The sequence below is a fragment of the Glycine soja genome, chromosome 1, assembly GCF_004193775.1.
Source record: "Glycine soja cultivar W05 chromosome 1, ASM419377v2, whole genome shotgun sequence".
NCBI lineage: Eukaryota > Viridiplantae > Streptophyta > Magnoliopsida > Fabales > Fabaceae > Glycine > Glycine soja.
In genome coordinates, this window is record NC_041002.1 from 47,222,265 (window position 1) to 47,238,616 (window position 16,352).

General features: G+C 31.4%; 1 non-coding gene and 1 pseudogene across 1 annotated transcript; both read left to right on the top strand.

The window, feature by feature from the left end:
* The first annotated feature begins 917 nt into the window (after positions 1–917).
* On the top strand, positions 918–4,306 carry LOC114386751 (annotated as a pseudogene).
* Positions 4,307–5,425: 1,119 nt separating this feature from the next.
* On the top strand, positions 5,426–5,496 carry TRNAG-GCC. Its single transcript has one exon. It is a non-coding gene; the product is annotated as a tRNA-Gly (tRNA).
* The last annotated feature ends 10,856 nt before the right edge of the window (positions 5,497–16,352 follow it).

The window sequence follows — 16,352 nt, forward strand, 5'->3', positions numbered from 1 at the left end:
TATAACCTACCGGATCAAATGGAACTAAAGATATCTATAATGGTTTCTTCTGAACACTCGTGGGAGGTTTGGTAAGCCGTAGCTACCATGGTCATATGTTGGAGTGTATTCATGATATTATACTCCGTTTGTGCATCTATGTTCCATTCATAGATGTTATTTGCACTAAAACTCTTAAAATTGTTTTCACCTCTTTCTTCTAATAGAAGGTCAGGGGCAGTTGGACGTTGATAATATAATTTGGAGGGTGTTTTCCAGTGTTTGGAATTAATTGGATTTATATTCTTTTCTGACACTGATCCTATCTCAGTTGTGTTATCTGAGTTTTGGTCACTATCTTCATTAATAACATTAATTAATTTGGAGGTACTTCTTGTTACCATTTTGGAAGTATTTTCCGAGGCTTGGGGAGTATCTGGAATGACCTTAAGTAAACTACCAATCTTGTTTAGTAATTCACTATGGTTGTCACCTACGCCTTCAATTAAGGATTTAGTTTTTCTAAGTTCCCTAATTTTTCGTTTAGCCTTTTCACTAACTTTGAAAGGTTTGAATAAAGGTTTTTCAATGGGGATACTTGGCGAAGCTTCCTCAATTAATTTTTGTTTAGGAACTACCTTAGTTTTTATGGTTTCTCCTAAAGCTTGTAAATATATATATATATATACTCCCTATTTATTTCTTATATATGTCTTTCCAGATCCATATCATTTTTTCTTATAATATATATGCTTATGGCTGATTTTTCTTTGTGTAAAATATGTTATGAGAAGGTGTCCTTTATAACTTTTTAGTTATATTTAAATAAAATAAATTTATTTTATTTCATCTTGAAAATGGAAGTGAATAATGAATACTAAATATCTTCGTTATAGGTTTTTCCTATCAAAGCTGAATTGCTGAAGCCACATGAGGAAATGGAAAGACACATACCTGATCTCATTAAAAAAGGTATTTATAATTGTCTTCCCTCATTATTTTTTATGAATTCAGTTGTTAATCTATTAGTGTTTAATTTTAGTAATGTAAGCAGTGTTGATGTATGTTGTGATAATTTAATTGCAGAGTTTAGAAGATGTTATTCGCATAAAATTTTGAAAATGCTTATGGATTTCGTGAAGAGTTTGAGCCTATTTGGAGAGAAGGCTTTGGTTGAGTGGATGAAAGAGCTTATTTATTGGTATCATTGAAGGGCAAGCTGATTTAGATGCATAGTTCAATGTGATTATTATTTTTTTTTCTTTTCTTTCATCTAGTTGAGCACATAGATACAATCATTATGTAAAAGAAAATTGTTTTATATTAGTAGAATGATCTCTTAATTTTTTTTTAAAAATAAATATTCTAAGATGGTTATTCAATGAATCATTTTAAAAAGTCTAGATTTTTTAAGACAGTTTTTGAAAAGATCATCTTAAAATCCTCAACTTTAAAAAAAATAAAAAAAGAAGATATTCTAAGATGATTTTGCGAAAAAACTGTCTTAAAATCCTTAATTTTTTTTTAAAAATACATTATAAGGTGATTTTTACTCAAAAACTGTCTTAAAAAATTATGCTTCTAAGACGGTTTTTCCAGGAACTATCTCATAAGCATTCATTTTTTATTTTATTTTAAAAAAAAAATAATTTCTAAGACGATTCCAAGATAAAACTGCCTTAGAAATTATACCATTTTAAGACAGTTTAAAAATCATTGTGAAAAATATTAACTTTTCACGACATCAGCTACCACAACGGTCCTAAAACATCGTTAAAAGATCTTAAAAACTGTTGTTACATATCATTTTTTCAGTAGTGTTAATTGGTTTTCTTCAAAAAGAACTTGTGCATAGTTTGGGAGGTGCTGTAGCAACTTCAACTCTTCTTGGAGTTCCTTTGGGACATAATTCATTGTTTCGTGAAGGACCTTCATTTGCACCTCCTTTCATTTGGGAGGGTATTTGGTGTGGTAGTGCAAACTCCACAACTGAAGAAGGTAATCTAGCAAATGCTTTTTCTTGCCATAGTCTAAATTTGTAAATTTTGTTGTAATGGTTATTGATGATTCTTTGCATCAAATCGTGTTATTATATATAAAGATTTAAGAATAGAATTTGATCTCTCATTATCAATATAAATTGAACTTTGAAATTGTATGATATTTAATGGATGAGCATAGTAGCATGATTTTGACTTTGTAGGAAAGGATTTAAAGGACTTGCGAATAATGGCTGATGTTGGTGATATCCCTATTCAAGAAATGTGAGATTGTGGGATAGAAGATGAGAGACTGATGAAAGTTGTTAATGATTTTGTCAAGCTAGTGATGAAAGAGGTAAATTGTTAATTTGTGAGATTATGCTTTAATTTAAACACTCACATTACATTGGAATTAAAAGATGACATAGAAAACTGTTGATATTGGTCATAGAAATTACTTTTGCTTATGCATTTCAACTAGTGTTTGATCCACAACTCCTAAAGTCACAAATCCTAATTAATTAATTTAACTAATAAACAGAAAATATATTTACACTATAGTTTGAGCATGAGTAGAAAAAATCTAAGAGTTGCATGAAGACCAATTTTGACTGTCCCTGCATTGCACAACTATTATTTCTCCTAAACCTTGACACTTAGATCGGAAAGCATTCTTGTAACATTTTTTTAGCAACAAGGATACTATTACATTAATAAGATGGCTAGAAACATAGAGTAAAACATACATATTATAACACATTCTTTCCTATTAGTTAAAATTTATTGAAAATACAAAATTATGATAGAAATTCATTAAATAAGTTATGAGACTCACAAAATTTTATGATTTTTAATAAATTTCAACTATTAAAAAAAAATGTATGTTGAAAAGAATAATTTACTAGCATTTCTTGTTACTTGAAAGATCATAAGTTTCTATTTTGTTTTGTCTAAACTGTATATAGTTTGATTCTCATAATGTATATCCATTCCTAGGATCCATTACTCCCCTTAATTTTGGTGGTGATCACTCAATCTTATATCCAGTTGTTAGAGCCATACCTGAGAACCTTGGGGGACCGGTTGATGTTCTTCGTTTTGATGCACATCCTGATCTTTATGATAAATTTGAAGGAAAGTATTATTCGCGCGCTTCTTCTTTTGCTCGAATCATGGAGGGTGGTTATATATGCTCGCTGACTCTTGTAGGCAAACTTTTTATGCTTTCACATATTTTTCTAACCACCAATTAATATCACACACACGCATACGCACTCAAACATAAAGAAGATTCCATAGTTTCAACAAGCTGAATTTATCAGGGAAATGACAAGAGAAAAAAAGAGACATGACTTTTTAATTATTTTCGTTGATTTCTGTCTTTGTAATTAGATTATATAGAAATGTTGTTAGTTAGTTTGTTTCGTTAGTTCTTCACCCTAATCTAATTTCTCTTGGTTAGTGATGTTGATAAATATTTCAATATCTCTTTACCCATCATTTTCATGATATATCGCAAATTATTTATGCCTTTTATTCATTAAATTAATTATTTCAGGTTGACATAAGATCAATAAATAAAGAAGGGCGTGAACAAGCCAAAAAGTTCGGGATAAAACAGTATGAAATGCGACATTTTTCGAAAGATCGCCCATTTTTGGAGAACCTGGTCTCTCTCTCTTAAAAACATAACTCTTTTACTTACCATCTATTAAAATTAAACTCTTAGATTTCAAATATGGAAATTGCTTTGTAGCAATAGCTATAATTATTGAAGAATTGACCTTTATTACTTATGCATCTTATATTATCCTTGCTTCCATGATTTATATGCACTTCTTTATTTGTTTAGGTGGGGGAAGGGAATGGGGATATATATATATATATATATATATATATTAAGAGTTTTATTAAATAATTAAAAGGAAAAATTTATTAGTGTATAAATTATAAGAGAGCGTTAAAAATCATAGAAAATTCAATTTTGTGCATCCAATAATTTTTTTTCCTTCGTCAATGTCCTGGTTAACATGCATTTGCTTATGTATATATAAAACCTTTTTGGTTTCCAAACTTTATTATGATTTGTTTAATTTCCTTTTGCAGAAACTAGGAGAAGGTGTCAAAGGCGTATACATCTCAATCGATGTGGATTGTCTCGATCCAGGGTATGCTGTAGGAGTGTCCCATTATGAATCAGGAGGTCTTTAATTTCTTTCCGAGATGTTACGAACATGCTGCAAAATCACAAAGGTGACATTGTTGGTGGAGACATGATTGAATACAACCCACAACGTGACACTCCTGATCGTATGATTGCCATGGTAGCAAAGATGTCAAAATGATCAATATTCTATCACGTGTGTGATACTTTCTTCATTGCACTCATGCAACTTTTCAGTTGATATAGAGTGTTGTTATGTTCTTATGAATAAATAATACATGAAGTGTTTACATTGTTTACACTTACAGTGTGAAAATGATGTATCTGTATAAGACTTAGTTATATTATGTTCTGCTAGAAGTATTAATAAAAGTTTGTGTGTAAGAGATATAGTATAAAGTTTTTCATTATGGTAAATTTTATCGTAGTTTACTTGTTAATGAATCCAACGGTATAATTTTGATGATTAGAATCGATAAAAAAATGTTGAAAATTAAACCATGCCCAAAACCTTAAGAAAAATCACTTTTTCGTTTCAACAGTTTTTTGGAGTCAATTTTTGTATTTTGGTTTTCCAGGAATCATAAGTAATACATGCATTGTAAAAACAATTAAATGTCAATTCAATATCATAAAGTTTGATTTTGATTCATTATTGATGTTTGAATCATAACCATTGGTTCAAGAAATTTGTTTTCGTAATTATATTAACCTAATAAGAATAGAAGAAAATAATGTGATAATGTTCTGTTTTATGTTGAACATTACATCTAAATTGTTTATTTTTTTCTCAAAATTGTGAATAAATTTTGTTGATAAGTGATAATATCACCATTAATTGACGAATTACTAGTATTATTTTCTTAAGAGAAATCTATTGAAAGGTATTTTTATTTTTTATAAATTTTAAAACTAAATAAAAAAAAACTTTAAAAATGAAACCCTGGACAATCGATTACCTAAACTGTCCTGAGGGCCACCATTGATATGAAGTAACATAATTTTTTTTGGAGAAAATCACGGTTGAGGTAGTCACATAATTTTAAAAGTATTCAAATATGGTATTATATTAGGTTATATATTAATACTATTATCTTTGCCGATAAAAAAAATATTATACTTAGAAATTGTGGATATTATATATGTTATTATGCATTGAACTTGTAGTAGCATCATGCCATCATCGTGACTTTGTAGGAAAGGATTTAGCGGACTTGAGAGCGCTAGCTGAGGTTGTGGTATAAATAGATTGATGAAAACTATTATTTTTATTAATTTTCTGTTCTAATATTTTCAAATGGCACCAGTGGTCTAGTGGTAGAATAGTACCCTGCCACGGTACAGACCCGGGTTCGATTCCCGGCTGGTGCATCATCATTGGGAGCTATGATGAGAATTCTTTGTAATTGAAGGGTCGATTACTATCATCTCCACACAGTTGGATGAATGAACATGTTTCTGAGCTCTCTATTTTTGTTATACTTTTTTTTTCTTAGAGTAGTAGTGTTTTCAAAGTAATCATATTCAGATGTTTTTGCTTCTTTCTTTCTTTTCCTGGCCCTACTTTGGAAATTTGTAATAGACCAAATGATGAGATTAATTGAAACTCCCTTCCCTGCAATCTACAGATATTGCTATATGCTATTAATTTGTTCATACTATATTTTAACAAAAAAAATAGACAAATAAAAAAAGAATACTTGTCTAAAAAGAATAAAAAATATTGTTACCTCCATAATAAAGAATGTAAAAAATAATAACACTTAAATATCATTATTTTCACAATTAACTAAAAAATGAAAAAAAGTGATAATTAAAGTATTATATTAAATAAAATTCGAAACTAGTTAAATATATTCCTTTGATCAATATTTAAACACCATCAACATAGTCAAATAAGTATTCTTTTTTTACAAGCAGTTGTTAGTTGTTAATTTTTTATTAGTGAGGAAGTAAAGAAGATAAAAATAAAAAGAAAATGAAACTATAAAATTAAAAAAAAATTAATTTAATAATAATGAAAGATATATATTGTTCTTACCAAAATTTGAAATCATGACACATCAGGGTGTACGTGGTTGAGTGGGGTTCCAAACTTCACACACCGGCTTGGAGAGATGCCTTTAATAGGAAGGGGACTTGCAAGACAAAGAACTGCGATGCTTAAGTAAGAATATGAGTTAGGAAAATAAAGCAAGTATTTTCTTAATAAGACTCGTATGAGTGAGAAAGAAAGAAAGGGACACAGTGATTGACAAGACAACAACAAGCTGAGTATACTAAGGATTCAACAATGATTATCGACCCTCCATCCCTAGTTGCTAGACATGTGAAGTGGAAGATGACTCACACCAAGAGATATGGCCAAATGGCATCTAATGCAACACAAGAAATATTTGATAAAATTGTAAGTTCATGCTAACTAGACATAGACCCGCACATTGCCCGGGTTGATAAATAATTAAATAAATTATTTGTTTGATAAATTAAATTTAAAAATATAATTTTCAATGATATTTTATATTATTTTTTGTTAAAGGAGATAAAAGAAATTACATATAAATTAAGATATTTTTTATTTATCAATATATTTATAAGGAAATATTCTTAAAATTAAAGGCTGACCACTCAACTAAAGTTGATTAACATGAAGATAAGTATTATGTATAAATTTGATAAGAGCAATATAAGAATAAAGTGAAATCGATGTAATAAAGCAGCCATAGAAATATATTTAATGAAAGAAAAAATAGTCAACCATAATGGTAAAAAACATAAAAATGATGCGAATAAAACACAAAAAAATGTTCATTTAAATATAATTTTTGTATTTATTTCCTTTTGCCAATGACCTGTTATTGAATTTTGTTTTCTTTGGTGTGCTCCTTTCTAAGCTTCAAAGTAAGATTGACTCTTATTCAGACCAACTTGTTTATTTTCTTTCTCCTTAATGGACTTTCAGAGATTGAATAAACTTTATTTGATGATGAAGATGCATCTTTTTACTTATTGGATGCTTGTAACTTTGAGCTTTTACTTACGACAGATCTTTTTTCACACTTTTCTTTAATAGACTTTCTTCTTCTTTTGATGATGAAGATGCATCTTTTTGACTTATTGGATAGTTGTAGATTTGGACTTTGACATGTGAAAATTTGTTTATTTGCCTTTTTTTCTTAATGGACTTTGTGAGATTTGATAAACTTCTTCATTAGATGATGAAGATGCACCTTCTGACTTGTTGGATGGTTGTAGCTTTTGGCTTAACTTATAAGTTGTTCTTCACATGAATGATATTTATTGTGGTGAAGTGAACTCCTTTTTTTAATAAAAATATTAATTAGTGAATGAAAGTGCGTTTGCAAAGGGTATTTAAGACTGGGTATGTCAGCCTTATTTGTAGTTTGGGTGTGAAGGAATTCAAATGTTATTGTGTTTAAAATTTGTTACGCATCTCGATTGAACATTGCGAATGTTGCTACACTTGTGTCATCATAGACTTTCAATTGTATCTTAAGCATAAAAAAGATTTTAAATTTTTTAATATTTATTTAATTATGTTATAAAAAATAATTCATTATATACAAAACATTAAACCTTGTTGTTGGATACTTGGATAGCTATTTGCATTCTCTACAAGTGTATTGATTCCCCTCTTTTGTAACTTTCTTTTGACATCTCTCACATGTAACATGATTCAAGATTCCAATCGAATCGTTGATCTCATTGATTGATGCATGAATTGTGAACACATTATCCTATTATTTTATATATGTTAAAACTAAGAAAAAATAAAGTATTATTGAATATTACGAATATGAAGGTCATGGTAGGTTAGCATACATGTAATTCTGATACCCATCTCATGAACATCATATCTTGCAAAGATCTTCTATTTTTTTACATTCTCTTGTTAAGATCAATGTTGGCAGAACTTGGAGAGGATAGTTCTTTTATTTGATGTTGCTCCAGTTTTTTCTACAAAGTAGTTATTTAAAATAAAATTTATAATTTTTTAGCTACATCAATCAAAGAATTAGAATAAACTAATGAATTTGTTTGTTAAATGTTACAAAATGTGTATAATAAAATAAAACAAAAGAAGGAAGTTCATTTTACTCTATCTTGAACTTTGCAAAATCAGGATTGTCCAAATTAATATAGATCCTTATACTTGAAGTTGAGTTGATTGAATACTTATCTGAAAAATAATTATTAAAATATAATTGTTAGTAGATTAAAATTATTATAGTAAATAAAATATAAAAAAAATATTGTAAGTAGAAAGTATGATATAGACTTAATTGAATTAAAATTATTTATTTATTAAATAATTTGAATTGAAAATAATACTTAAGATAGTAAAGAAACATCTCAAATAAATAAATAAATATCAAATTAAATAAACATGCTATTTAAAAATTATATATATATATATATATATATATATATATACATCTTAATATAAAAATTAAATTTAGAAAAATAATTTCAATTTTCATAGTGAAATACATATGAGAATCGTTTAATGTAAACATTAAGTACAATTTAACCATCCATTTATTTAGTTATCCATATATATATATATATATATAAAAGAAAATAGATAGAGTAGTAAGATATATAAAGTGTAGAATATAAATTTTGTTAAGGATTTTAAATGTATGAAAGTAATCAAACCTTTGAATTTCTTAATCATGATAGAAGTGATTGTAACTATCTTTGAGTCTTCTTCTTGGATGTTTATTGCTTTCAAAAAATTCTTGAAGGTAATATAATTGGTTGTTAGAAGGTTTGGATTGCCAAATTATGAAGTTTAATTCCTTCAAAAAAAATCCCATTGTGTAGTTGCTGGAATTTTTCGTTCTTGTTCTAAGCTTTTGTTAGCCTAACCTTAAACCTTTTCCTTGTCACTAATTAGTGGTTGAACTTTGTGTAAACTTTATCTTGAATTGCTTTAGAATTCAAGGAGAATTCTAGAGTGGAAAAAGGCAAGAGTGTACAATTTTTTTTATTTAAAAAATGTCATATTTGAGAGATATAATTGAGTGTTGTGAGGTTCTATTTTCTTTATAACTATTATTATTTTTATTTTGAATATGTCAGGTAGTGGTGAACATCAATTGGATGGGGCACAAAGATTTTTGTTGGATGCTCTCAATGCTCAAATGCAAAGACTATTGAGGGAGAACAACAAGGAGTTGTATGAAAGAATTGAGAGATTAGAGAATCGTGAACGTCATGAGGAAGATAGGAGAGGAGGAAATGGTGGTGGTCCAAGGCCAAACCGAATTGAAGGAGTCAAGCTCAACATTCCTCCCTTTAAAGGCAAAAGTGATCCGGAGACATATTTGGAGTGGGAGCTCAAGATAGAGCATATCTTCTCATGTAACACCTATGAGGAGGCCCAAAAATTGAAGCTAGCAGTTGCAGAATTCTCGGATTATGCTCTTGTGTGGTAGAAAAAATTGCAAAGGGAGAGAGCTAGAAATGAGGAGCCTTTGGTGGAAACTTGGGTTGAGATGAAATGGATCATGAGGAAGCGGTATGTGCCGGCAAGCTATACTAGGGACTTAAAATTCAAACTTCAAAATTTGTCCCAAGGTAGCAAAGGCGTTGAGGAATACTATAAAGAAATGAAGGTGCTCATGATTCAAGCCAAGATAAAAGAGGATGAAGAGGTAACTATGACTAGATTTCTTAATGGTTTAAATAGTGATATCCGTGATATTGTTGAGCTGTAGAAATTTGTTGAAATTGAGGATTTGCTTCACAAAACAATCCGAGTAGAGCAACAATTGAAAATGAAAGGTGTGGCCAAAAGGAGTTCCACTAATTATGGTTCTTCTAGTTGGAAGATCAAGGGTAAAGGGGTTGCCACCTCTAATGCAACACCTATACCATCAAAAACTCCTCCAAAATTCCAAGAACAATCCTAAAAAAAAAGTCGAGATGTGAAGTGCTTTTGGTGCCAAGGCTTAGGACATTATGCATATGAGTGCCCTAACAAGAAAGCCATGATTCTTAGAGACGGAGAGTACATTAGTGAGTCCGAAGTTGAAAAGGGAGAAGAAAGTGAGGATGATGAGGAGGAAGTGGAGAAAACACCGGAGGGTGAATTGTTGATGATTAGGCGGTTACTTGGCCATCAATTGAAGTCTATGGAGGAAAGTCAAAGAGAAAACATTTTCCACACTAGATGTTTGATCAATGGCAAAGTTTGCATGATGATCATTGATGGAGGGAGTTGTACCAATGTGGCAAGTGCAAGACTTGTGTCTAAATTGAATTTAGTCACAAAACCACATCCTAGGCCGTATAAGCTTCAATGGCTTAGTGAGGATGGAGAGGTGCAAGTAAGGAAGCAAGTGGAGTTGGATATTTCCATTGGAAAGTACAATGATAAGGTGCTTTGTGATGTTGTTCCTATGGAGGCCAGCCACTTACTCTTGGGGAGACCATGGAAATTTGATAAGAGGGCTAACATGTTGGTTTCACCAACAAGATCTCTTTCACGTATCAAGGAAAAAAGATAGTGCTCAAAACATTGAGTCCACAAGAAGTGTGTGAGGATCAAAGAAAAATGAGAGAGAAAATTCTTCAAGAAAATAGAGAAAAAGAAAAAGAGAGCCAAACACTTGAGAGTTCAAAAAGTGAAGACAAAAAGAGGGAAACACAAGAGAGGAAAAAGATGAGTGAAACACTTAAAGTGATGGAGAATTTTCTAGCTACAAAAAGAAAGGTCAAATGGTTGTTTCATTCAAAACAACCTCTATACTTGTTGATTTGCAAAAATTATGTTTTGACCACTAACACTTTTGACAACTTTGAATTGTCTTCTAGTGTGAAAACTTTTTTGCAGGAATTTGAGGAGGTGTTTCCATCAAGTGTTCCAAGTAGGTTGCCACCATTGAGGGGAATTGAGCATCAAATTGATCTCGTGCCAGGAGCTTCTTTGCCTAATAGGCCAGCTTATAGGAGTAACCCTCAAGAGACCAAGGAGATCCAAAGACAAGTGGAGGAACTCATTGGTAAGGGATGGCTAAGAGATAGCATGAGTCCATGTGCTGTCCCAGTAATTTTGGTTCAAAAAAAAAATGGTTCTTGGAGGATGTGCTCTGATTGTAGAGCTTTAAACAATATTACCATTAAATATAGGTATCCAATACCTAGACTTAATGATTTGCTTGATGAATTGCATGGTGCTTGTTTCTTTTCCAAAATTGATTTGAAAAGTGGTTACAATCAAATAAGGATTAAAGAAGGAGATGAATGGAAAACCGCTTTCAAAACTAAATATGGATTATATGAATGGTTGGTTATGCGTTTCAGTTTGACTAATGTGCCAAGCACTTTCATGAGATTAATGAACCATGTTTTGAGAGAATTCATTGGTAAATTTGTGGTGGTGTACTTTGATGATATCCTTGTTTATAGCACAACCCTTGATTTGCATGTTGCATACTTAAAATCGGTGTTGTGTGTGCTTAGGAAGGAACAATTGTATGCTAACCTTAAAAAATGTATTTTTTTTTTCAAAGACCATGTTATGTTTCTTGGTTTTGTAGTGAGTTCCAAAGGGGTTCAAGTTGATGAAGAAAAGATCAAGGCTATCCAAGAGTGGCCTACACCTAAAAGTGTGATCGAGGTGAGAAGTTTTCATGGCCTAGAAAGTTTTTATAGACGATTTGTGAAGGATTTTAGTACCTTGGAAGCACCTTTGAATGAGGTAATTAAGAAAAATGTTGTTTTCAAATGGGGGGAGAAACAAGAAGAAGCTTTCAATGCTCTTAAGAAAAAGTTAACCAATGCCCCCATACTTGCTTTGCCAAATTTTTCAAAATCTTTTGAAATTGAATGTGATGCTTCAAATGTTGGGATTGGGGCTGTATTGTTACAAGAAGGTCATCCAATTGATTATTTTAGTGAAAAATTAAGTGGTCCTACCCTTAACTATTCTACTTATGATAAGGAGTTGTATGCCTTAGTGAGAGCGTTGAAAACATGACAACACTATCTTTATCCCAAGGAGTTTGTGATCCATAGTGACCATGAGTCCCTAAAATACTTAAAAGGACAAGGTAAGTTAAACAAAAGGCATGCCAAATGGGTTGAATTTCTTGAGAAATTTCCTTATGTTATTAAACATAAAAAGGGAAAAGGAAATATTGTTGCGGATGCCTTGTCAAGGAGACACTTTTTTCTTTCTATGCTTGAAACAAAAATGATTGGATTTGATTGCTTGAAAGAAATGTATGAAGGAGATGACACCTTTGGTGAAATCTTCAAAAATTGTGAAAAGTTTTCTAAAGATGGTTTTTATAAATATGAGGGCTATCTTTTCAAAGAAAATAAATTATGTGTGTCCAAGTGTTCTACTAGAAACTTGCTTGTGTGTGAAGCCCATGAAGGAGGGTTGATGGGACATTTTGGGGTCCAAAAGACCTTAGATACATTGAAAGAGCATTTTTATTGGCCTAACATGAAGAAAGATGTGCAGAAATTTTGTGAGTGTTGTATTGTTTGCAAAAAGGCCAAGTCAAAGGTAATGCCTCATGGTTTGTATACCCCTTTACCAATTCCGGATTCTCCATGGATTGATTTATCAATGGACTTTGTTTTAGAGCTGCCTAGAACAAGTAATGATAAGGATTCCATATTTGTTGTTGTTGATAGGTTTTCTAAAATGACTCATTTTATTCCTTGTAGGAAATTTGATGATGTTAATCATGTGGCGGATTTGTTCTTCAAAGAAGTGGTGAAACTCCATGGATTACCATGAAGCATTGTTAGTGATAGGGACTCCAAGTTCCTAAGCCATTTTTGGAGGACCTTATGGGGGAAGTTGGGTACTAAGCTACTATTTTCTACTACTTGTCACCCTCAAATAGATGGACAAACGAAGGTCGTGAATAGGACTTTGGGTACCTTGCTAAGGATCGTCTTGAAAAAGAATCTTAAAAATTGGGAAGTTTGCTTACCTCACATTGAATTTGCTTATAATAGGATTCTGCATAGCACCACTAGTTGTTCTCCTTTTGAGGTTGTTTATGGTTTCAATCCACTAACTCCTCTTGATTTGTTGCCAATGCCTAATATTTCAATTTTTAAGCATAAGGAAGGACAAGTCAAAGCGGACTATGTGAAAAAGCTCCATGAAAGAGTCAAAGCCCAAATTGAAAAGAGGAATGAGAGCTATGCTAAACAAGCAAACAAGGGGCGCAAAAAAGTTGTTTTCCAACCCGAAGATTGGGTTTGGGTTCACATGAGAAAGAAGAGGTTTCCAGAGCAAAGGAAATCCAAGCTTCGACCAAGAGAGGATGGTCCATTTCAAGTACTTGAAAGGATAAATGACAATGTGTACAAGATTGAATTGACCGGTGAGTATAATGTGAGTACTACATTTAATGTGTCAGACTTAACTCTTTTTGATGTAGATGGAGAAGCCAATTTGAGGACAAATCCTTTTGAAGAGGGAGAGAGTGATGAGGACAAGGCAAGGAACCTTTAGAAGGACTTGGAGGACCTATGGCAAGGGCTAGAACAAAGAATGCCAAGGAAGTTCTTCAACAAGTGTTAACCATGCTATTTGAATTTAGGCCCAAGTTACAAATGGAGAAGCTTCGGATTGTTAATTGCACCATGTTCCAAGAAGAGTAGAGGGTGCCACTTTTGTTGAGTGGTTTTATTAGCATTTTGTTAGTTGAAATAAAGGCTCAAACTTGTGTTAAAGTGGTTGTCAATACTCTTGGGATTTGCACCACCTATGAGCTTGTTTTAATTCAAAGAAATTAAGGTTTAATAAGGTGAAAACTCTAGGATTGTGGCTGCCTCTTGGCTGACCAAGGAGTTGCACAATTTTCCATATGTTTATGTGTCTTAATTCTAGTTTTAATTAGGTATAATGACACCATCAATTGTTGTTATCAATTCTAGTTTTAATTAGGTTTAATGACACCATCAATTGTTGTTATTGGTGATCATTTCACTTGTGTAACCAATTTAATGTCATTCCTATTTATAGGCTGCACATTTTCTAATAAAAAATAGACCTTGAATTTGAGTTTTTAATCACCTTCTAAAGTGTGAGAGTGAATCTCCTTAGTTACTTGAGTGATTTAAGAAATTGATTTATCAAGGAACACCACCTTGTGTGTGACACCAATTCCGGAGGAGTGATTCTTCCAACCCCCTTCTTCATTCTCCTTCTTCATCTTTCTAAACCTTCATTCTTTAATCCCACTTGAACACCATTGTTATCATCTTTATTTTCCATCCAAACACATTCAAACTTTGAACCAAATACCTTACATTCAACCCTCCATAAACTCGTCACTTTCTCTCTCATTCAATAAATTTCATAAAAAAAAGAAAGAAAAACCTCTGAAGATCCAACTTCAACCCTTGTGCAAATGGGTTTACATCAAAGTGGCTCAAGAACTCTGTGCTTCCAAACTTCCCCGTTCTTTGCCTTTTCATGAAATTTCAATTAATCAGTTGATGACTCGAGATATAGTCTTTCAATTGAGCATGAAGAAAGAAATCTTTGTAGGCAAAATCTTAGGGATGTAATGCTTTTTCTTTTTAACTATGAATAAAGAAAACTTATACCATAGCAAGTTTAGTGCTTCTACAATCTTGGCATCATAAATACACACAAGTAAAAAGGGTAAAACGCACTTGAAACTAGAAGTTTTTTATTTGGATTTCACATTTAATACAATATAGAAAGCCAAATTATCAATAATGGCAATAGTCATCTCTTTTGTCATTCCTTTTGCATTTTAAACTTGACCACCAACTTTAATATTCTAGAAGGAAAATTATTTTGCATAACCAAAACAAAAGAAAAATATCAAAATTTTCATTTCTCTAACCATAAATAAGATTTTTTTAATACTATATTACCACTTATTACTTCTACATTTATTGTGAAACCACAAAAGAAATGGACATTCTATTCATGTTACATGCACACAATATCCCATTGACTAGATATTTTTTTGTCATGTGCTCAAACCATATCCTAGAACTGATCCCAAGTTCTTTCAATACGTTTCATGCGCACAAACCGCACATATTGTTGCAAAAACAAAAAATGAAACAAATAAAATTTAGCTAAACGGGCGGGAGGAGCAGCCAATTAAGACTTGCAAAGATAGATAGTTATACAATTCAGCAGTGAATCAGTTGCTTTTGTACATGGTTTACCATTAATCCAAGTGGGCCAAATTTATGGTAACATTGGTAATTATGAATCTGGAACATCTTTAACTGAATGGATAGGTTTAAATAATTTCAACAGCCTGCAAATGGAAGTCAATGATTGTATTGGTAGAACAGATTAAGAAAGTTGAATGAATTTACAATCCAAAAGTTCAACAGAAGTTGAATGAATTAATCTAGTATTTATTTAACAGTTATGCAATAGGACTAATCTTTAGAAACAGAACATTACTAGTGACAAATCTGATAAGAGCAAAAGACAGACAACAAAAGAATAACTGAAGAGACTAACCAAAAAAAAAGTCAGATAACTATATGCATGTTTGGTTTGCAATTGAAAATTTGAAATTGTTGCGGCGTGCGTTCCAATGTAATTCAATGAATAAAAACAAAACGAAAGCAAAGGTAATGATCTTGATCCTTTTGCAAAAGTACTTTTATGTCAAACATATTTTTTCACCTGATTTCCAAACATGCAGTATAACTACTAAAAGAGCAATTTTGAATATGTACGATAACGTTGAGCCTTTGGCTGCTTTGATCAACTAAAAAAAATACATTGCATAATATCCTGTGTTTTTCTACACTAATTAACCTAAGCAATTGCTATTTACACCTCCCAATTTCCACTCTTCTCTATAGGCACCTTCATCTCCCTTAGTGAGGGAGACTCCTTGCTTAGCGCGATACCATAGGCAGAAAATCTATACTTTCTGGACTGGCTCTCACTCAGTTAGAGTATAACTTCTTGCTTAGCATAGTTCTGCTCCTCTCAAGAATCATTCTTGCTTAGCGAGACTCTTCGATGCATTTAGCAAAATTCATGAAATGTATTTGGGGATCAAATTAACGCATTTTAATATAATATGGAAATTAAATTGATAATTAAAAAAAAAATAGTCGCTTTTTCTTTATTGTTATATTTTCTTAAATGAAATGTATTCTGGGATTTAGTTTAATATCACTTATTTATGAATAATTTACACTGAATTAAAAAGTGT